Here is a 23,108-nt window from a genome sequence, read left to right on the forward strand (position 1 = left end):
GAAGAAGAGGCAGGGTGCAGTGATGCCCAACAGCTTTTTCTCTCTGAGTCTGAAGAGGCGGGTGGGCCAGTGCCTCCGGTCACCACATCGCAGGACGCATCCGCTGATGACACTCAGGTGCCACTTTCTGGTGCATGCTCTGCTGCTGAGACTACCCAGGAGGAGCAGTTGGTGGCAGAGGGTAGTGTAGATGATGAGGTCCTTGACCCATCTTGGCGTGAGGGACAGGAAGGTGGTGGGAGCAGCTCTGAGGAAGAGATTCCCCGAACGGGCCAAAGAGGGAGAGGGAGCGGGAAGACTGCGGATCCTGCAGCCTCCACTTTGGCACCCGTTAGGAGCATGTCTCTTTCAAAAGCCAAAAAGGGCGCTCCCAAGACTTGCAGTGCCTGGTCCTTTTTTGACACAGTTGCAGATGACATTTGCTATGTCAAATGCAAGGTGTGTCATCACAAAGTCAAAAGAGGTCAAAATGTCAGCAACCTCAATACCTCCAACATGTGGAAACATGTGCGGACCAGGCACGTGGCGGAGTTAGAAAAACACACTGAAGAGCTAGGCCAACCAACAGCGGCAGCTACCACCTCTTCAGCTTGTGTTGCCTCTTCCTCCAGCTCACACGCAGCTGGTTCGGCTTCCTCCCAGGATCGCCGTGGAAGAACCTCTGGCCCTGTTGTCCAGAGACCCACTGTAATTCCACCCGCAGCACCACGTTCCCAGGCATCCTCACACTCCCAGCCCAGTCTACAGCCATCGGTAGTACAGGCATGGGAGAAAAGGTGGCCTTTCTCGTCAAACCACACACGAGCACAGGCTCTGACTGCAGGCATTGCCAAACTTCTGTCACTGGAAATGCTGTCATTCAGGCTGGTGGAGACTGACAGCTTCCGTGACTTGATGTAATTGGCAGTCCCACAGTACAATGTGCCCAGCCGCTTTTACTTCAGCAGGCAAGCTGTCCCTGCCCTGCACAAGCATGTGGAGGGACACATAAAACACACGCTACTGAACGCCGTCAGTAGCAAGGTCCACCTCACCACCGATGCGTGGACCAGTCAACATGGACAGGGGCGATACCTTTCCCTCACAGCCCATTGGGTTAATGTTATTGAGCTGGGTACAGATCGTGCGAGTGGCGCAGGACGTGTCCTGCCCACTCCAAGGATTGCAGGAATCCAGTCTTAACACATTGACTCCTCCTCTTACACCAGTTCCTCAGAATCATCGCTGCAGGAGCCATCACAGTCCACCTCCACATGGACCCGTGAACGTTTACCTGTTACGACCGACATGAGCACAGCCGTGGCCAAACGTCAACAGGCCGTCTTGAAATTAATTTCTTTGGGGAATCGAAGCCACACAGCGCAGGAGCTCTGGAATGCCATCAAGCAGGAGAGCGATGTGTGGTTTGTGGCAGCGAATCTCCAGCCAGGCATGGTAGTGTGTGATAATGGCCGAAATCTGGTGGCAGCTCTGGGCCTCGGCAACCTCACTCACATCCCATGTCTGGCAAATGTGCTCAATTTGGTCGTGCAGAGTTTTTTGAGGCACCATAAACAGAGCAATGATGCAACTGGTCACTTTTGTATAGAAAAACTCAATATAATCTTTATTAATAATAATTTAAAAACACATCATAACATCAAACCAAATTTGGGGAACAGGGTGAATTTGGAGCACCTTATACACTCTGTGTGTTACATAGGTGACAGACGCCCATGTCCGGACTCAGAACCCACCACTAGATGTATATAACTGTGTACATGGTCCATAATGTGGACTTTAGCAAGCGTTCTTACTTCAATAGTATTGATACCGATCACCGGTTACCCTAAGAATACACTGCTAACATTACCACATGCCACATACCCCCAAAGAGAGTTACCACTAGATGGACATAAAAAGTCCAAAGAATCGGCTAAAATCATTACCTCTGTAGCGGGGGTATCAAGGTGAGCCTGTAGTCCGGGCAATGGCGTCTGCCCCAACGCGCGTTTCGGACCTAATCCTTTTTCAAGGGGCCCCTTGAAAAAGGATTAGGTCCGAAACGCGCGTTGGGGCAGACGCCATTGCCCGGACTACAGGCTCACCTTGATACCCCCGCTACAGAGGTAATGATTTTAGCCGATTCTTTGGACTTTTTATGTCCATCTAGTGGTAACTCTCTTTGGGGGTATGTGGCATGTGGTAATGTTAGCAGTGTATTCTTAGGGTAACCGGTGATCGGTATCAATACTATTGAAGTAAGAACGCTTGCTAAAGTCCACATTATGGACCATGTACACAGTTATATACATCTAGTGGTGGGTTCTGAGTCCGGACATGGGCGTCTGTCACCTATGTAACACACAGAGTGTATAAGGTGCTCCAAATCCACCCTGTTCCCCAAATTTGGTTTGATGTTATGATGTGTTTTTAAATTATTATTAATAAAGATTATATTGAGTTTTTCTATACAAAAGTGACCAGTTGCATCATTGCTCTGTTTATGGTGTCTCTATATGATACTGATGATGGGTCTATTAGTCCTAAAAGACACATGATTATGGGTAATCTATTACGGTTTATTATGCTCATGTGTCTGGGTCATGTTTGCTATATAGAGTTTTTTGAGGGACTATCCGGATCTTGATGCACTGCTGCACAAGGTCCGCCTAGAGTGTGCTCACTTGCGGCGTTCCAGCACGGCAAAATCACGCATTGTGGCTCTGCAGCACCGATTCCACCTTCCGGAACATCGCATCATATGTGACCTACCTACCAGGTGGAATTCCATGTTACATATGTTGGAGCGGTTGTGTGAGCAGCAGCAAGCAGTAATGGAGTACCAGCTGCATCAGGCGCAAAGAAGTCGCACTCCGCGCCGTTCAGACTTCACAACCACAGAGTGGGCCACTATGAAGGACGTCTGCCAGGTTTTGCGTCCCTTCGATTATTCCACGCGGATGGCGAGTGCAGATGATGCACTAGTCAGCATGACTGTCCCCCTTACCTGCCTGCTTGAAAAATCACTGCAAGCGCTAAGGGATGATGTTGTGGAAGAGGTGGAGGATGAGGATTCACCATTTCCATCATCTTCTGGACAGTCAGCGCCACGTGGTTCATCACAAACGCGTAGGCAGGGGACACTTTGTGAGGAGGATGAGGAGGAGTCAATGGAGGAGGAAGACATCCGTCCAGAGGAGGGGGTTACACAATTGTCCACTAGTCAGTGTGTACAGCGAAAGTGGGGTGATGACGAGCAGGCAGAGATCACGCCTCAAGCAGGGGACAGCATTTCTTGGCCAGTTGGCAGTCTGCATCACATGGTGGATTACATGCTGCAGTGCCTGAGAAACGACCGCCGCATCGCCCACATTCTCAACATGTCTGATTATTGGGTGTTCACCCTCCTCGATCCTCGCTACCGGGACAACGTAGAAAGCCTCATCACACCATTGAACCGGGAGCGAAAAATGCGGGAGTACCAAGAGACACTGGTGAATTCCATCATCTTCTCCATTCCAACTGAGAGAAGTGCTGCTAGTGCATTACAAAGCAGCTCAGTGCGTCCAGGCAGTGGAGGAGGCTCTGCACAAAGAGGGAGCAGAAGCAGTGCCTCTGCCCAAGGCAAGACCAGTATGGCCCAACTGTGGCACAGTTTTGTGTGCCCGCCACAAAAGTCTACACCATCACAGACGGCTCCAGTCAGCAGGAGGCAACGGTTCCGTCAGATGGTGACAGACTACATGTCTTGCCCTCTTGCTGTACTCCCAGACGGCTCTTCCCCTTTCAAGTTTTGGGTCTCAAAGCTGGATACATGGCCAGAGCTAAGCCAGTATGCATTGGAGGTGCTGGCTTGCCCTGCGGCTAGTGTACTATCGGAATGCGTCTTTAGTGCTGCAGGTGGTGCACTAACTGACCGTCGCATGCGACTATCCTCCGATAACGTTGACCGGTTTACTTTCCTGAAAATGAACCAGGCCTGGATCTTGCAGGAATTTGCCACTCCTCTTCCTGATTAAATAATTAGGTGACTGTCTACAGTATCCAGGTCTCCAGTTGTGTTCTCTTTCTACCACCTGAACTTTAATTCCTGGGCTCCAACACCGCCAGTTGAGGCTCAGAAGTGCCATCTGCACAGTCAAAACATACGACCCAGTGTTATTGGGTGTCAGTAACGTCAGCTGATCCCCAGCTGTGTAGCCGGCAATGTGTCCTGCGACCGCCACGCTGACAATACAACTGAAATGTAAGGGAACCTGTCCCCCCCCCCAAGGCGTTTGTTACTGAAAGAGCCACCTTGTGCAGCAGTAATGCTGCACAAGGAAAATGTAGCTATTTTTGTTTAGCTCCTTGCACACGCAGAACTTAACACTTATAAAATGTGTTCACTGATACCGTAAAACCGTCCCGGAGGTGGGACTTTCCTTCGTAATGTGACGCAGAACAGACAGCCGTCATTCTTACCCCCCCGGCGCCGTGCGCCGGCTCCTCAGCGTTGTTTGATTCTGTCTCTAAGCCTGCGCTGTTATGTTATCCCTTGGCCAGGCACACTTAGCGCTGCCCCTCTTCTGACATAATTTGGTGTCATGCTGACTGCGCCTGTGCGGCCGCGCTGGCCGAGATCCCGCCTCACAGTGTCTTCTGATTTAATCACACTGCGGGCCTGGGATCCATGGGCATGCGCAGTGCATATCTTCACCTCCGCCTCTCACTCATCTCCCTTCGCCTTCTTCAGACTGTGCGCCGTCAGCTGATCCCTAATAGCATGCCACGGCCGTGACACCGCACAGTCTGAAGAAGCCGGAGGGAGAGGAGTGAGAGGCGAGGATATGCACTGCGCATGGCCACGGATCCCAGGCCCGCGGTGGGATTACATTAGACGACACTGCGAGGCAGGATCTCGGCCAGCGCGGACGCACAGGCGCAGCCAGACTGACACCAAATGATGTCAGAAGATGGGCAGCGCTAAGTGTGCCTGGCCAAGGGATAACATAGCGCAGGCTCCGGGACGGAATTAAACAACGCTGAGGAGCCGGGGCACGGCGCCAAGGGGGTAGGAATGACGGCTGTGCTGCGTCATATTACGAAGGAAAGTCCCACCTCCGGGACGGTCTCACGGTATCAAGGGACACATTTTATAAGTGTTTAGTTCTGTGTTTGCAAGTAGCATAATGAAAAGAGCCACCTTTTCCTTTTGCATCCTTTGTGCTGCACAAGCTGGCTCTTACAGCTACAAATGCCTTGGGGGGGGTTAAAGGTTCCCTTTCGACTTTCTCCAATCAGGCTTCGGCCTACACTGTGTTCCTCTGCTCCTCCTGCTGTCCCTGGGCTCCAACACCGCTAGTTGTTGCCTGGTAGTGCTATCCGCACAGTCAACAGTCGCTCCTCTGTTATTGGGGTTCAGTAACGTCAGCTGTTCCCCAGCTGTGTGTGTGGCAATCCCTCCTCTCTCCTCCACCTCCTCCTCCTCCTTCTGTCCCTGGGCTCCAACACCGCTAGTTGTTGCCTGGAAGTGCTGTCCGCACAGTCAACAGTCGCTCCTCTGTTATTGGGGTTCAGTAACGTCAGCTGTTCCCCAGCTGTGTGTGTGGCAATCCCTCCTCTCTCCTCCACCTCCTCCTCCTCCTTCTGTCCCTGGGCACCAACACCGCTAGTTGTTGCCTGGAAGTGCTGTCCGCACAGTCAACAGTCGCTCCTCTGTTATTGGGGTTCAGTAACGTCAGCTGTTCCCCAGCTGTGTGTGTGGCAATCCCTCCTCTCTCCTCCACCTCCTCCTCCTCCTTCTGTCCCTGGGCTCCAACACCGCTAGTTGTTGCCTGGAAGTGCTGTCCGCACAGTCAACAGTCGCTCCTCTGTTATTGGGGTTCAGTAACGTCAGCTGTTCCCCAGCTGTGTGTGTGGCAATCCCTCCTCTCTCCTCCACCTCCTCCTCCTCCTGCTGTCCCTGGGCTCCAACACCGCTAGTTGTTGTCCGGAAGTGCTGTCCGCAAAGAGCCAAACACCTCGCCAATGTGTTAGTGGGGTTCAGTAATGCCTGCTGCTCCCCTGCTGTGTATACGGCAACGTGTCATGCGACCGCCACGCACAACAACTTAAATTTAAGGGAACATGCCCCCCCCAGGCGTTTCTTACTGAAAGAGCCACCTTGTGCAGCAGTAATGATGCAAAAGGAAAAAGTGCCTCTTTTCGTGGTGCTCCTTGCACATGCTGAACCTAACACTTATGAAATGTGTCCCCTCCCACCATTAAACCGTCCGGTAGGTGGAACTTTCCTTCGTAATGTGACGCAGCACAGCCGTCATTCTTACCCCCTTGGCGCCGTGCGCCGCCTCCTCAGCATTGTTTGAATCTGTCCCGGAGCCTGCGCTGTTATGTTAGCCCTTGGACATGCACACTTAGCGCTGCCTGTCTTCTGACATTATTTGGTGTCAGGCTGGCTGCGCCTGTGCGGCTGCGCTGGACGAGATCCCGCCTCGTAGTGTCTTCTGATTTAATCCCACTGCGGGCCTGTGATCCATGGACATGCGCAGTGCATATCTTAACATCCGCCTCTCACTCATCTCCCTACGCCTTCTTCAGACTGTGCAACGTCAGCTGATCCCTAATAGCATGCCACGGCCGTGATGCCGCACAGTCTGTAGAAGCCGTAGGGAGGGGAGTGAGAGGCGAGGATATGCACTGCTCATGCCCATGGATCACAGGTCCGCAGAGTGATTACATTAGATGACACAGCGAGGCGGGATCTTGGCCAGCGCGGCCGCACAGGCGCAGTCAGCTTGACACCAAATGATGTCAGAAGACGGGCAGCGCAAAATGTGTGCATGGCCAAGGGCTAACATACCAGCGCAGGCTCCGGGACAGATTCAAACAATGCCGAGGAGGCGGCGCACGGCGCCAAGGGGTTAAGAATGACTGCTGTGCTGCGTCACATTACGAAGGAAAGTTCCACCTACCGGATGGTTTAACGGTGGGAGGGGACACATTTCATAAGTGTCAAGTACAGCGTTTGCAAGGACCGTAATTAAAAGAGCTAAGTTTACCTTTTCCAGCATTAGTGCTGTACAAGATGGCTCTTTCAGCTACAAACGCCTTGGGGGGGGTTATAGGTTCCCTTTCAACTTGCTCCACTGCAGGCTTCGGCCTACACTCTGCTCCTCCTGCTGACCCTGGGCTCTAACACCGCCAGTTGGCGCCCGGGAGTGCTAGCTGCACAGAGAAAAACACCAGCCAATGTGTCAGTGGGGTTCAGCACCGCCAGCTGTTCCCCTGCTGTGTAGCCGGCAACGTGTCCTGCAAACACCACGCAGACACAAAGCTTCCGCCAGTGCAGGCTTCGGCCTACACTCTGCTCCCTCTCCTCCTGCTGACCCTGGGCTCTAACACCGCCAGTTGGGGCCCGGAAGTGCTGGCTGCACAGAGCCAAACACCTCGCCAATGTGTCAGTGGGGTTCAGCACCGCCAGCTGTTCCCCTGCTGTGTAGCCGGCAACATGTCCTGCAACAGCCACGCAGACACAAAGCTGCCGCCAGTGCAGGCTTCGGCCTACACTCTGCTCCCTCTCCTCCTGCTGACCCTGGGCTCTAACACCGCCAGTTGGGGCCCGGTACTGCTAGCTGCACAGAGAAAAACACCAGCCAATGTGTCAGTGGGGTTCAGCACCGCCAGCTGTTCCCCTGCTGTGTAGCCGGCATCGTGTCCTGCAAAAGCCACGCAGACACAAGAACTGAAATTGAAGGGAACCTGTCACCCCTCCCCCAGATGTTTGTATGTTTTACAGCCACCTTGTACAGCAGTAATGCTGCATGTGTGCAAGGTGGCTCATAAACTTATTCTCCTTGCACACGTGGAACGGAACACGTCTACAATGTGTCCCCTGAGACCATTAAAACGTCCCTGAGGTGTGACTTTCCTTTGTAATGACACGCAACAACCCCCTTGGTAGCACAGCCCTTCTTCTGACATCATTGTTTGGCTGGCTGCGCCTGTGCGGCTGTCACTCAGCTCCTTCCGCCTTCTTCAGACTGTGCGGCTTCATGGCCGTGGCATGCGATAAGGGATCAGCTGACGCCGCACAGTCTGTAGCAGGTGTAAGGACACGAGCGAGAGGCGAACATATGTACTGCGCCAGGCCATGAATCCCAGCCCCGCAGTGTGAAACACTGTAAAGACACTGCGGGGCTGGGATTCATGGGCATCGCGAACCGCACCAGCCGATATGAAATGATGTCAGAAGACGGGCAGCGCATGGCCAAGGGATAACGCAACAACGCAGACTCCTGTACATCAAAATGCGATGCTCAGGAGGCCGCGCCAAGCACCAAGGTGGTATTTTTGCCAGCTGTGCTGCGTCTCATTACAAAGGGAACTCCCGCCTCCAAGACAGATTGACTGTATAAGGGCCAAAATGTTGTACGTGTTTCATTCAGCTTGTGCAAGGAATAAAATTAAAAGAGCAACCTTTGACTTGTGCAGCACTACTGCTGCATAAGGCGTGGCTCTTCTAGTTTGTAACACCTGAGGGGGGGTTAAACGTTACCTTTAAAATTGGTTCAATTAGGCTTCAGCCTACACTCTGCTCCCCCTGCAGAGCCTGGGCTCTAACACCGCCAGTTGGTGCCCCGAAGTGCTGGCTGCACAGAGAAAAATACCCGCCAATGTGTCAGTGGGGTTCAGCACCGCCAGATGTTCCCCTGCTGTGTAGCCGGCATCGTGTCCTGCAAACGCCACGCAGACACAACAGACCTACAAATGCCTCCAGTGCAGGCTTCGGCCTACACTCTGCTCCCCCTGCTGACCCTTTGCTCCAACACCGCTAGTTGGGGCTCTAGGAAGACAAGCTTGAATAGGTCCCCATCCTGGTTCCAGCACCGTCAGCTGGTTCCGGGCAGAGCCTTTGGCTTAGGTGCCTCCTTCTGGGTATCCGAGTTCCACCAACGTCAGGTGGTCCTTGGTAGTGCTTTCAGGCACGGGTACCTCCTGCTTAGTAACCAGGTTCCAGTAACGTCAGCTGGTCCTCGGTAGTTCCATTGGCTCTTGGACCTTCGGCTACCCATCCGGGTTCCAGTACCGTCAGCTGGTTCTCGGCAGTGTCTTTTGCTCTTTTACCTTCTGCTCCCCATCCTGGTTCCAGCACCGTCAGCTGGTTCCGGGCAGAGCCTTTGGCTTAGGTGCCTCCTTCTGGGTATCCGAGTTCCACCAACGTCAGGTGGTCCTTGGTAGTGCTTTCAGGCACGGGTACCTCCTGCTTAGTAACCAGGTTCCAGTAACGTCAGCTGGTCCTCGGTAGTTCCATTGGCTCTTGGACCTTCGGCTACCCATCCGGGTTCCAGTACCGTCAGCTGGTTCTCGGCAGTGTCTTTTGCTCTTGTACCTTCTGCTCCCCATCCTGGTTCCAGTACCGTCAGCTGGTTCCAGGCAGAGCATTTGGCTTAGGTGCCTCCCTCTGGGTATCCGAGTTCCACCAACGTCAGGTGGTCCTTGGTAGTGCTTTCAGGCATGGGTATCTCCTGCTTAGTAACCGGGTTCCAGTAACGTCAGCTGGTCCTCGGTAGTTCCATTGGCTCTTCGACCTTCGGCTACCCATCCGGGTTCCAGTACCGTCAGCTGGTTCTCGGCAGTGTCTTTTGCTCTTGTACCTTCTGCTCCCCATCCTGGTTCCAGTACCGTCAGCTGGTTCCGGGCAGAGCCTTTGGCTTAGGTGCCTCCCTCTGGGTATCCGAGTTCCACCAACGTCAGGTGGTCCTTGGTAGTGCTTTCAGGCATGGGTACCTCCTGCTTAGTAACCGGGTTCCAGTAACGTCAGCTGGTTCTCGGTAGTTCCATTGGCTCTTGGACCTTCGGGTAGCCATCTGAGTTCCAGTTCTATCAGCTGTTTCTCGGCATTTTCTCAGCCTTCTTGTACCTTCTGCTACATTTCCAAGTTCAAGACCCTAAAGACGACGACCCGGAAGACCACCCCTAAGGTGACGACGACACCAGAGACGACAACCACTGAGATGACGACGACCCTGGAGACGATGACCCTGAAGACCACCCCAATGATGACGACCCCGGAGACGACGACCCTGGAGACGACGACCCTGGAGACGACGACGACATGGGAGACCGAGAAGCAGAAGAACAAGAGGCTGCAGAACAAAGAGCAGAATAACATTAAGCATAACACTAAATATCAGAGCAAAAGATATTATCTAAATTATAAGCAGAAGAAGACTAAGCAGTGTATGGGGGTGAGTCCGTTCCTCCTCGTGGTGCCCCTGGATAAAGCTTGATGCTGCAGGCCAAACTGAACGCGGACAAATGTAACTCTTTTGTGACAGGCAGAACGGAAGGTGTAATCTTCAAACTTTTATAGATAACAACTACGGGAATGCCTGTCACAAATAAGAATATGATGAAGAAGTTGAATATGAAGAAGAACAATAGTTAAATAAAAAGAATATGAACAATGTAAAAAAAAAATTATAGGTTGAAGATGAAGAAGATGAATAAGGTGAAGAAGTTGATGTCAAAGATGCTGATGATGATGAAGAAGAAAGTGTGGGAGAAGTAAAAAAGAGGGTGAAGGGCGTGGAAGTAGTGAAACATCAATATCTGACAAAATAAAAAAAAATCTTAACATAGTCAATATCTTTGTAACTCCGAACGTCTTTAAAAAAAAATTAAAATTCCTGCTATTCTATTTGATTGGGCTAAACCTCTATGCCTTTAATGTCTCCGCCACCTCCCCCAATACATCCTACATTATTCTTAGTTGTTTTCCTTCATGTAGAATGAACCTACAAGGAAAGAAAGGGTTTATTTTAATTCCGATATTTTCGTCCCATTGACTTGCATTGGGATCGGGTATCGGAATCGGCGAGATCCGATACTTTGATGGTATCGGCCGATACTTTCCGATACCGATACTTTCCGATATCGGAAGGTATCGCTCAACACTACTCCTGAAGGAAATAACTCTATTCTCCTAAATAGGAGATCTGCAGTACCCAACAGTGGCCCCTACAAATTGAACAGAGCTATGCTGCTCAGCGTAATATAATGTTTAGATCCAAACACCACAAGTGTTAAAAGACAGACGATCAGTGGGAGTGTTTGGTGTTGGACCCGGACTGATCTGATATTAACCAGGCTAGATCATCAATGTTTTATGTTTGATATTTCAGAAATATCAGATCCATGGTGGTCTGACACTCAGCACCCACACTGATCAGCTGCTTGCTGCCTCAGCTGCATTCAGATGTACACAGCGCACAGAGCAGGAACAACACAACTCTGTTCACTATTTTGTCGCTGTTCTCTTGTACTGCAGATGAGCTCGGCCTCAGAGAATGGCCACTACACTGCATACAGATGAGTAATTTCTTCTCTATAAATTGTGCACATGTTGCTGTAGCCAGTGGCGTAACTACAAAGTTATGGGCCCCAGTTCAAACTTTCAAATGGGCCCCCCTTCCCCCTCGCCAAAATATTTTCCTCCCAAATTCATATTTTCCCTATTCATTTTGCACACTATAGCTTTATTGCAAAGTTGTATAGTGTGACCTCAGTTGAATAACTATCCGGTGCCCCATCCTGGGATATATTTGTCCCCTGTACTACCGTTGTTATGTAATGTATAAAAGAAAATAAACCATTATACTCATCACGGGCTAACATAGAAGTCATGGGGATCCATATAAGAAGTATAATGCACCCCCATAGTCCTCCTTATAGTATAATACACTCCCCATAGTCCTCCTTATAGTAAAATACACTCCCCATAGTCCTCCTTATAGTATAATACACTCCCCATAGTCCTCCATATAGTATTGTACATTCCTCAGTCCTCCATATAGTATAATACACTCCTCATAGTCCTCTATATATTAAAATACACTCCTCATAGTGCTCCATATAGCATTAATTAAAAGGTTAATAATGGCCCCATAAGATGCTCCATAGACACATTTGCCCAATATAATGCTGCAGAAACGTTGATTATGGCCCCATAAGATGCTCCATACGGACACTTGCCCCATATAGTGCTGCACAAATGTTATGGCCCCATAGATGCTCCATACAGACACTTGCCCCATTATAGTGCTGCACAAATGTTATGGCCCCCATATAGTGCTGCACAAATGTTATGGCCCCATATAGTGCTGCACAAACGTTATGGCCCCCATATAGTGCTGCACAAACGTTATGGCCCGCACAAACATTATGGCCCCCATATAGTGCTGCACAAACGTTATGGCCCGCACAAACATTATGGCCCCCATAGAGTGCTGCACAAACGTTATGGCCCCCCATATAGTGCTGCACAAACATCATGGCCCCCATATAGTGCTGCACAAACGTTATGGCCCCCATATAGTGCTGCACAAATGTTATGGCCCCCATATAGTGCTGCACAAACATTATGGCCCCTGTTATGATCTCAATGGCAAGGGATCACAAAGATTAAGCGTAGTCTGCAAACATAAATTCCAGCTCATAGGGAAGTGGTAACTAGGCTGACCATATAGCTGATCCTAGCACAAACACTAACAGTAGCTGGGGAACGTGCCTACGTTGATCCTAGACGTCTCGCGCCAGCCGGAGAACTAACTAACCCTATCAGGGAAAATAAGACCTCTCTTGCCTCCAGAGAAAAGACCCCAAAGAAATACAAGCCCCCAACAAATAATAACGGTGAGGCAAGAAGAAAAGACAAACGTAAGAATGAACTAGATTTTAGCAAAGAGAGGCCCACTGACTAAATAGCAGAAGATAGTAAGATGACTTATATGGTCAGCAAAAAACCCTGCAAAATATCCACGCTGAATATCCAAGAACCCCCAAACCGACTAACGGTGAGGGGGGAGAATATCAGCCCCCTAGAGCTTCCAGCGATATCAGGAATCACATTTTGTACAAACTGGACAAAAATAAGAACAAATGCAAATAAACAAAAGTAAGAAAGCAGGACTTAGCTTATCTTGCAAAGAACCAGGACCTGAAGACAGGAGCAAACAGAAATGAACTGATTACAACGATGTCAGGCACTGGACTGAGAATCCAGGAAGTTTAAATAGCAACACCCCAGGCCTAACGAAGCAGGTGAGTACAAACCTGGTAAAAGACAATCCAAGTGCCAAATCACTAGTGACCACAAGAGGGAGCCAAGAAGTATAGTTCACAACAGTACCCCCCCTTTAAGGAGGGGTCACCGAACCCTCACCAAGACCACCAGGGCGACCAGGATGAGCAGCGTGGAAGGCACGAACCAAATCAGCCGCATGAACATCAGAAGCGGCCACCCAGGAATTATCCTCCTGACCATAGCCCTTCCATTTGACCAAATACTGAAGCCTCCGTCTAGAGAGACGAGAATCCAAGATCTTCTCTACCACGTACTCCAACTCGCCCTCAACCAACACCGGAGCAGGAGGCTCAACAGCAGGAACCACAGGCACAACGTACCGCCGCAACAAAGACCTATGGAACACGTTGTGAATGGCAAACGACACCGGAAGATGCAAACGAAAAGAAACCGGGTTAAGAACTTCCAAAATTTTATAAGGACCAATAAAGCGAGGCTTAAACTTAGGAGAGGAAACCTTCAGAGGGACATACCGAGAAGACAACCAAACCAAATCCCCAACACGAAGTCGGGGGCCCACACCGCGGCGGCGGTTGGCAAAACGCTGAGCCTTCTCCTGTGACAACTTCAAGTTGTCCACCACATGATTCCAAATCCGCTGCAACCTATCCACCACGGAATCCACCCCAGGACAGTCAGAAGACTCAACATGACCGGAGGAGAAACGAGGATGAAAACCAGAGTTGCAGAAGAATGGCGAAACCAAAGTAGCGGAACTAGCCCGATTATTAAGGGCAAACTCCGCCAATGGCAAGAAGGTCACCCAATCATCCTGGTCCGCAGAAACAAAACATCTCAAATAAGCCTCCAGTGTCTGATTAGTTCGCTCCGTTTGACCATTAGTCTGAGGATGGAAGGCAGATGAAAACGACAAATCAATGCCCATTTTAGCACAAAAAGATCGCCAGAATCTGGACACAAACTGGGATCCTCTGTCGGACACGATATTCTCCGGAATGCCGTGTGTTATGACCCCAATGGCGAGGGTCTCAGAGGAACGTGGAAGTCTGCAGAATACAAAAATCCAGCTCATAGGGCAGTGGTAACTGGGTTGACCATATATCTACTCCTAACGCCAACACTAGAAGTAGCCGGGGATCATTCCTACGTTGATTCTAGATGACACGCGCCAGCCGGAGAATCTAGCTACCCCTAGTAGAGGAAAACAAAGACCTTTCTTGCCTCCAGAGAAGGGGACCCCAAAGCTGGATAGAAGCCCCCCACAAATAATGACGGTGAGGTAAGAGGAAATGACAAACACAGAAATGAACCAGGTTTAGCACAGAGAGGCCCGCTTACTGATAGCAGAATAAAGAAAGGTAACTTATATGGTCAACAAAAACCCTATCAAAATCCACACTGGAAATTCAAGAACCCCCGAACCGTCTAACGGTCCGGGGGGAGAACACCAGCCCCCTAGAGCTTCCAGCAAAGGTCAGGATATAGATTTGGAACAAGCTGGACAAAAATACAAAACCAAAACAAATAGCAAAAAGCAAAAGGCAGACTTAGCTGATATAACTGGAACCAGGATCAGTAGACAAGAGCACAGCAGACTAGCTCTGATAACTACGTTGCCAGGCATTGAACTGAAGGTCCAGGGAGCTTATATAGCAACACCCCTAACTAACGACCCAGGTGCGGATAAAAGGAATGACAGAAAAACCAGAGTCAAAAAACTAGTAACCACTAGAGGGAGCAAAAAGCAAATTCACAACAGTACCCCCCCCTTAGTGAGGGGTCACCGAACCCTCACCACGACCACCAGGGCGATCAGGATGAGCGGCATGAAAGGCACGAACTAAATCGGCCGCATGAACATCAGAGGCGACCACCCAGGAATTATCCTCCTGACCATAGCCCTTCCACTTGACCAGGTACTGAAGCCTCCGCCTGGAGAGGCGAGAATCCAAGATCTTCTCCACCACGTACTCCAACTCGCCCTCAACCAACACCGGAGCAGGAGGCTCAGCAGAAGGAACTACAGGCACAATGTACCGCCGCAACAAGGACCTATGAAATACATTGTGAATAGCAAACGACACAGGAAGATCCAGACGAAAAGATACAGGATTAAGGATTTCCAATATCTTGTAAGGCCCAATAAAACGAGGTTTAAATTTGGGAGAGGAGACCTTCATAGGAACAAAGCGGGAAGAAAGCCACACCAAATCCCCAACGCGTAGTCGGGGACCCACACCGCGGCGGCGGTTGGCAAAGCGCTGAGCCTTCTCCTGTGACAACTTCAAGTTGTCCACCACATGATTCCAGATCTGCTGCAACCTATCCACCACAGAATCCACCCCAGGACAGTCAGAAGGCTCCACATGACCCGAAGAAAAGCGAGGATGGAAACCAGAGTTGCAGAAAAAAGGCGAAACCAAGGTGGCGGAACTAGCCCGATTATTAAGGGCAAACTCAGCCAACGGCAAGAATGTCACCCAATCGTCCTGATCAGCAGAGACAAAACACCTCAAATAAGCCTCCAAAGTCTGATTGGTTCGCTCCGTCTGTCCATTAGTCTGAGGATGGAAAGCAGACGAAAACGACAAATCAATGCCCATCCTACTACAAAAGGATCGCCAGAACCTGGAAACGAACTGGGATCCTCTGTCTGACACAATATTCTCAGGGATGCCGTGCAAACGAACCACGTTCTGGAAAAACACAGGAACCAGATCGGAAGAGGAAGGCAGCTTAGGCAAAGGAACCAAATGGACCATCTTGGAGAAGCGATCACATATCACCCAGATAACGGACATGCCCTGAGATAGCGGAAGATCAGAAATGAAATCCATGGAGATATGTGTCCAAGGTCTCTTCGGGACAGGCAAGGGCAAGAGCAAACCGCTGGCACGAGAACAGCAAGGCTTAGCTCGAGCACAAGTCCCACAGGACTGCACAAATGACCGCACATCCCTTGACAAGGAAGGCCACCAAAAGGACCTGGCCACCAGATCTCTGGTGCCAAAAATTCCCGGGTGACCTGCCAACACCGAGGAATGAACCTCGGAAATGACTCTGCTGGTCCACTTATCCGGGACAAACAGTCTGTCAGGTGGACAAGACTCAGGCCTATCAGCCTGAAATCTCTGCAACACACGTCGCAGATCCGGAGAAATAGCTGACAAGATAACTCCATCTTTAAGAATACCAACAGGATCAGCGACTCCAGGAGCATCAGGCACAAAGCTCCTAGAAAGAGCATCGGCCTTCACATTCTTTGAACCTGGTAAATACGAGACAACAAAATCAAAGCGGGAGAAAAACAATGACCAGCGGGCCTGTCTCGGATTAAGGCGTTTAGCAGACTCGAGATACATCAGATTTTTGTGATCAGTCAAGACCACCACACGATGCTTAGCACCCTCGAGCCAATGACGCCACTCCTCAAATGCCCATTTCATGGCCAACAACTCCCGATTGCCCACATCATAATTTCGCTCGGCAGGCGAAAATTTCCTAGAGAAAAAGGCACAAGGCTTCATAACAGAGCAACCAGGGCCTCTCTGCGACAAAACGGCCCCTGCCCCAATCTCCGAAGCATCCACCTCAACCTGAAAGGGAAGTGAGACGTCAGGCTGGCACAAAACAGGCGCCGAAGTAAACCGGCGTTTCAACTCCTGGAAAGCCTCCACGGCAGCAGGAGCCCAGTTAGCTACATCGGAGCCCTTCTTGGTCATATCCGTCAAAGGTTTCACAATGCTAGAAAAATTAGCGATAAAACGACGGTAGAAGTTAGCGAAGCCCAAGAACTTCTGAAGACTCTTAACTGACGAGGGCTGAGTCCAATCAAGAATAGCTCGGACCTTGACTGGGTCCATCTCCACAGCAGAAGGGGAAAAAATGAACCCCAAAAAGGGAACCTTCTGTACACCAAAGAGACACTTTGAGCCCTTGACAAACAAAGAATTTTCACGCAAAATTTTAAAGACCAACCTGACCTGCTCCACATGCGAATCCCAATTATCAGAAAAAACCAAAATATCATCCAGATAAACAATCAAAAATTTATCCAGATACTTCCGGAAAATGTCATGCATAAAGGACTGAAAAACTGAAGGCGCATTGGAGAGCCCAAAAGGCATCACCAAGTACTCAAAATGACCTTCGGGCGTATTGAATGCGGTTTTCCATTCATCACCTTGCTTAATGCGCACAAGGTTGTACGCACCACGAAGGTCTATCTTGGTGAACCACTTGGCACCCTTAATCCGGGCAAACAAGTCAGACAACAGCGGTAAAGGATACTGAAATTTGACAGTGATCTTATTTAAAAGCCGATAATCAATACAAGGTCTCAAAGATCCGTCCTTTTTTGCCACAAAAAAGAATCCCGCACCAAGAGGGGAAGAAGACGGACGAATATGTCCTTTTTCCAGAGACTCCTTGATATATGAACGCATAGCGGTATGTTCAGGTACCGACAGATTAAACAGTCTTCCCTTAGGAAATTTACTGCCTGGGATCAAATCTATAGCACAGTCACAGTCCCTATGAGGAGGCAGTGCACTGGACTCAGACTCACTGAAGACATCCTGATAATCAGACAAATACTCCGGAACTTCCGAAGGCGTAGAAGAAGCAATAGACACAGGCAGGGAATCCTCATGAATACCACGACAGCCCCAACTTGAGACTGACATAGCCTTCCAGTCCAGGACTGGATTATGGGTCTGTAACCATGGCAACCCTAAAACGACCAAATCATGCATTTTATGTAAAACCAGGAAACGTATCACCTCGCGGTGTTCAGGAGTCATGCACATGGTAACCTGAGTCCAATACTGCGGTTTATTTGCTGCCAATGGTGTAGCATCAATACCCCTAAGAGGAATAGGATTTTCTAATGGTTCAAGAGTAAATCCACAGCGCTTAGCAAATGAGAGATCCATGAGACTCAGGGCAGCACCTGAATCTACAAACGCCATGACAGGATAAGATGACAGTGAGCAAATCAAAGTTACAGACAGAATAAATTTAGGTTGCAAATTACCAACGGTGACAGGACTAACAACCTTAGCTATACGTTTAGAGCATGCTGAGATAACATGTGTAGAATCACCACAGTAGTAGCACAAGCCATTCCGGCGTCTATGAATTTTCCGCTCATTTCTAGTCAGGATTCTATCACATTGCATTAAATCAGGTGTCTGTTCAGACAACACCATGAGGGAATTTGCGGTTTTTCTATCACATTGCACCGAATTAGGTGTCTGTTCAGACAACACCATGAGGGAATTTGCGGTTTTGCGCTCCCGCAACCGCCGGTCAATTTGAATAGCCAGTGCCATAGTATCATTCAGACCTGTGGGAATGGGAAAACCCACCATAACATTCTTAATGGCTTCAGAAAGGCCATTTCTAAAATTAGCGGCCAGTGCACACTCGTTCCAATGTGTCAGCACGGACCATTTCCGAAATTTTTGGCAATACACTTCAGCCTCGTCCTGCCCCTGAGACATAGACAGCAAGGCCTTTTCTGCCTGAATCTCAAGATTGGGTTCCTCATAAAGTAAACCGAGCGCCAGAAAAAACGCATCAAGATCAGCCAATGCCGGATCTCCTGGCGCCAGCGAAAAAGCCCAATCCTGAGGGTCGCCCCGTAAGAACGAAATAACAATTTTTACTTGCTGAGCAGAATCTCCTGATGAACAGGGTCTCAGGGACAAAAACAATTTACAATTATTCACGAAATTCCTAAACTTAAACCTGTCTCCGGAAAACAGTTCAGGAATCGGTATTTTAGGTTCTGACCTAGGATTTCTGATAACATAGTCTTGTATGCCCTGCACACGAGTAGCCAGCTGGTCCACACTTGTAATCAAGGTCTGGACATTCATGTCTGCAGCAAGCATAGCCACTCTGAGGTAAAGGGGAAGGAGAAAAAAAAAACTCAGAATCTTCTTTCTTATAATCCCTCTTCTGCAATGCATTAAACATTTAATACTGGCCTGGCAAACTGTTATGACCCCAATGGCGAGGGTCTCAGAGGAACGTGGAAGTCTGCAGAATACAAAAATCCAGCTCATAGGGCAGTGGTAACTGGGTTGACCATATATCTACTCCTAACGCCAACACTAGAAGTAGCCGGGGATCATTCCTACGTTGATTCTAGATGACACGCGCCAGCCGGAGAATCTAGCTACCCCTAGTAGAGGAAAACAAAGACCTTTCTTGCCTCCAGAGAAGGGGACCCCAAAGCTGGATAGAAGCCCCCCACAAATAATGACGGTGAGGTAAGAGGAAATGACAAACACAGAAATGAACCAGGTTTAGCACAGAGAGGCCCGCTTACTGATAGCAGAATAAAGAAAGGTAACTTATATGGTCAACAAAAACCCTATCAAAATCCACACTGGAAATTCAAGAACCCCCGAACCGTCTAACGGTCCGGGGGGAGAACACCAGCCCCCTAGAGCTTCCAGCAAAGGTCAGGATATAGATTTGGAACAAGCTGGACAAAAATACAAAACCAAAACAAATAGCAAAAAGCAAAAGGCAGACTTAGCTGATATAACTGGAACCAGGATCAGTAGACAAGAGCACAGCAGACTAGCTCTGATAACTACGTTGCCAGGCATTGAACTGAAGGTCCAGGGAGCTTATATAGCAACACCCCTAACTAACGACCCAGGTGCGGATAAAAGGAATGACAGAAAAACCAGAGTCAAAAAACTAGTAACCACTAGAGGGAGCAAAAAGCAAATTCACAACAGCCGTGTAAACGAACCACATTCTGAAAAAACAAAGGAACCAGAGAGGAAGAGGAAGGCAACTTAGGCAAGGGTACCAAATGGACCATCTTGGAAAAACGATCACACACCACCCAGATGACAGACATTCCTTGAGACACCGGAAGATCAGAAATGAAATCCATGGAAATGTGTGTCCAAGGCCTCTTCGGGATGGGCAAGGGCAGAAGCAACCCGCTAGCACGAGAACAACAAGGCTTAGCCCGAGCACAAGTCCCACAGGACTGCACAAATGACCGCACATCCCGTGACAAGGAAGGCCACCAAAAGGACCTAGCCACTAAATCTCGGGTACCAAAAATTCCCGGATGCCCTGCCAACACCGAGGAATGAACCTCGGAAATGACTTTGCTGGTCCATTTATCAGGAACAAACAGTCTGTCGGGTGGACAAGAGTCAGGTCTACCAGCCTGAAATCTCTGCAACACACGTCGCAAATCAGGAGATATGGCCGACACGATTACTCCCTCTTTAAGAATACCAGCTGGCTCCGAGACTCCAGGAGAGTCAGGCACAAAGCTCCTAGAAAGAGCATCAGCCTTAACATTCTTCGAACCAGGCAGGTACGAGACCACAAAGTCAAAACGAGAGAAAAACAATGACCAACGAGCCTGTCTAGGATTCAGGCGCTTAGCAGACTCGAGATACATCAGATTTTTGTGATCAGTCAAGACCACCACACGATGCTTAGCACCCTCGAGCCAATGACGCCACTCCTCAAATGCCCACTTCATGGCCAACAACTCCCGATTACCAACATCATAGTTCCGCTCAGCAGGCGAAAACTTCCTAGAGAAAAAGGCACATGGTCTCATCACAGAGCAACCAGAGCCTCTCTGCGACAAAACAGCCCCAGCACCGATCTCAGAAGCATCCACTTCAACCTGAAAGGGAAGTGAGACATCAGGCTGGCACAAAACAGGCGCCGAAGTAAACCGGCACTTCAGCTCCTGGAAGGCCTCCACGGCTGCAGGGGCCCAATTAGCCACATCAGAACCTTTCTTGGTCATATCCGTCAAAGGTTTAACAACGCTAGAAAAATTAGCGATAAAGCGACGGTAGAAATTAGCAAACCCCAAGAACTTCTGAAGACTCTTAACAGACGTGGGCTGAGTCCAATCAAGAATAGCTCGGACCTTGACTGGGTCCATCTCCACAGCAGAAGGGGAGAAAATAAAACCCAAAAAGGAAACCTTCTGCACTCCAAAGAGACACTTTGAGCCCTTCACAAACAAAGCATTATCACGCAAAACCTGAAACACCATCCTGACCTGCTTTACATGAGAATCCCAATCATCCGAGAAAACCAGAATATCATCCAGATAAACAATCATAAATTTATCCAGATACTTCCGGAAGATATCATGCATAAAGGACTGAAACACTGAAGGAGCATTAGAGAGCCCAAAGGGCATCACCAAGTATTCAAAATGACCTTCGGGCGTATTGAATGCAGTTTTCCATTCATCTCCCTGCCTAATGCGCACAAGGTTGTACGCACCACGAAGATCTATCTTGGTGAACCACTTGGCACCCTTAGGCCGGCCTCACACTGGGCGTAAGACAATACGCCATGTATTATACGTCCGTACTACGGCCGTAATACGGAGAAATGTTCCCAAAATATTGATCCGTAGTCAGGGTGTGTCAGCGTATTTTGCGCATGGCATCCTCCGTATGTAATCCGTATGGCATCCGTACTGCGAGATTTTCGCGCAGGCTTGCAAAACCGACATCTAATGGATTTATGTGCTCAAATGTTCGGGAAAACATATATACAGTATATATATATATATATGTCATTGAGACACATATATATATATTCTGTATTTAGATTTCATTCAGCGCGATATGTGTTAAAAGCCGGTAATTCAATTGCCGGCTTCTCATTTCTCCTGCACAAACCCGACATGATATGAGACATGGTTTTCATACAGTAAACCATCTCATATCCCCATTTTTTTTGCATATTCCACACTACTAATGTTAGTAGTGTGTATGTGCAAAATTTCAGCGCTGTAGCTGCTGAAATAAAGGGTTAAATTGCGGAAAAAATTGGCATGGGCTCCCGCGCAGTAATGCTGCACAAGGAAAATGTAGCTATTTTTGTTTAGCTCCTTGCACACGCAGAACTTAACACTTATAAAATGTGTTCACTGATACCGTAAAACCGTCCCGGAGGTGGGACTTTCCTTCGTAATGTGACGCAGAACAGACAGCCATCATTCTTACCCCCCCGGCGCCGTGCGCCGGCTCCTCAGCGTTGTTTGATTCTGTCTCTAAGCCTGCGCTGTTATGTTATCCCTTGGCCAGGCACACTTAGTGCTGCCCCTCTTCTGACATAATTTGGTGTCATGCTGACTGCGCCTGTGCGGCCGCGCTGGCCGAGATCCCGCCTCACAGTGTCTTCTGATTTAATCACACTGCGGGCCTGGGATCCATGGGCATGCGCAGTGCATATCTTCACCTCCGCCTCTCACTCATCTCCCTTCGCCTTCTTCAGACTGTGCGCCGTCAGCTGATCCCTAATAGCATGCCACGGCCGTGACACCGCACAGTCTGAAGAAGCCGGAGGGAGAGGAGTGAGAGGCGAGGATATGCACTGCGCATGGCCACGGATCCCAGGCCCGCGGTGGGATTACATTAGACGACACTGCGAGGCAGGATCTCGGCCAGCGCGGACGCACAGGCGCAGCCAGACTGACACCAAATGATGTCAGAAGATGGGCAGCGCTAAGTGTGCCTGGCCAAGGGATAACATAGCGCAGGCTCCGGGACGGAATTAAACAACGCTGAGGAGCCGGGGCACGGCGCCAAGGGGGTAGGAATGACGGCTGTGCTGCGTCATATTACGAAGGAAAGTCCCACCTCCGGGACGGTCTCACGGTATCAAGGGACACATTTTATAAGTGTTTAGTTCTGTGTTTGCAAGGAGCATAATGAAAAGAGCCACCTTTTCCTTTTGCATCCTTTGTGCTGCACAAGCTGGCTCTTTCAGCTACAAATGCCTTGGGGGGGGTTAAAGGTTCCCTTTCGACTTTCTCCAATCAGGCTTCGGCCTACACTGTGTTCCTCTGCTCCTCCTGCTGTCCCTGGGCTCCAACACCGCTAGTTGGTGCCTGGAAGTGCTGTCCGCACAGTCAACACTTGCTGCCGTGTTATTGGGGTTCAGTAACGTCAGCTGTTCCCCAGCTGTGTGTGTGGCAATCCCTCCTCTCTCCTCCACCTCCTCCTCCTGCTGTCCC

The 23,108-nt window shown here is 49.6% G+C and overlaps 1 protein-coding gene across 8 annotated transcripts in view; it reads right to left on the reverse strand.

Moving 5' to 3' along the window:
* The window catches only part of RPH3AL (rabphilin 3A like (without C2 domains)), a 937,664-nt gene that overhangs the window by 224,833 nt on the left and 689,723 nt on the right, over nt 1-23,108 (reverse strand). The gene's annotated exons all lie outside the window — the stretch shown is intronic.

This window comes from Ranitomeya variabilis, chromosome 3 (assembly GCF_051348905.1).
Source record: "Ranitomeya variabilis isolate aRanVar5 chromosome 3, aRanVar5.hap1, whole genome shotgun sequence".
Lineage (NCBI taxonomy): Eukaryota > Metazoa > Chordata > Amphibia > Anura > Dendrobatidae > Ranitomeya > Ranitomeya variabilis.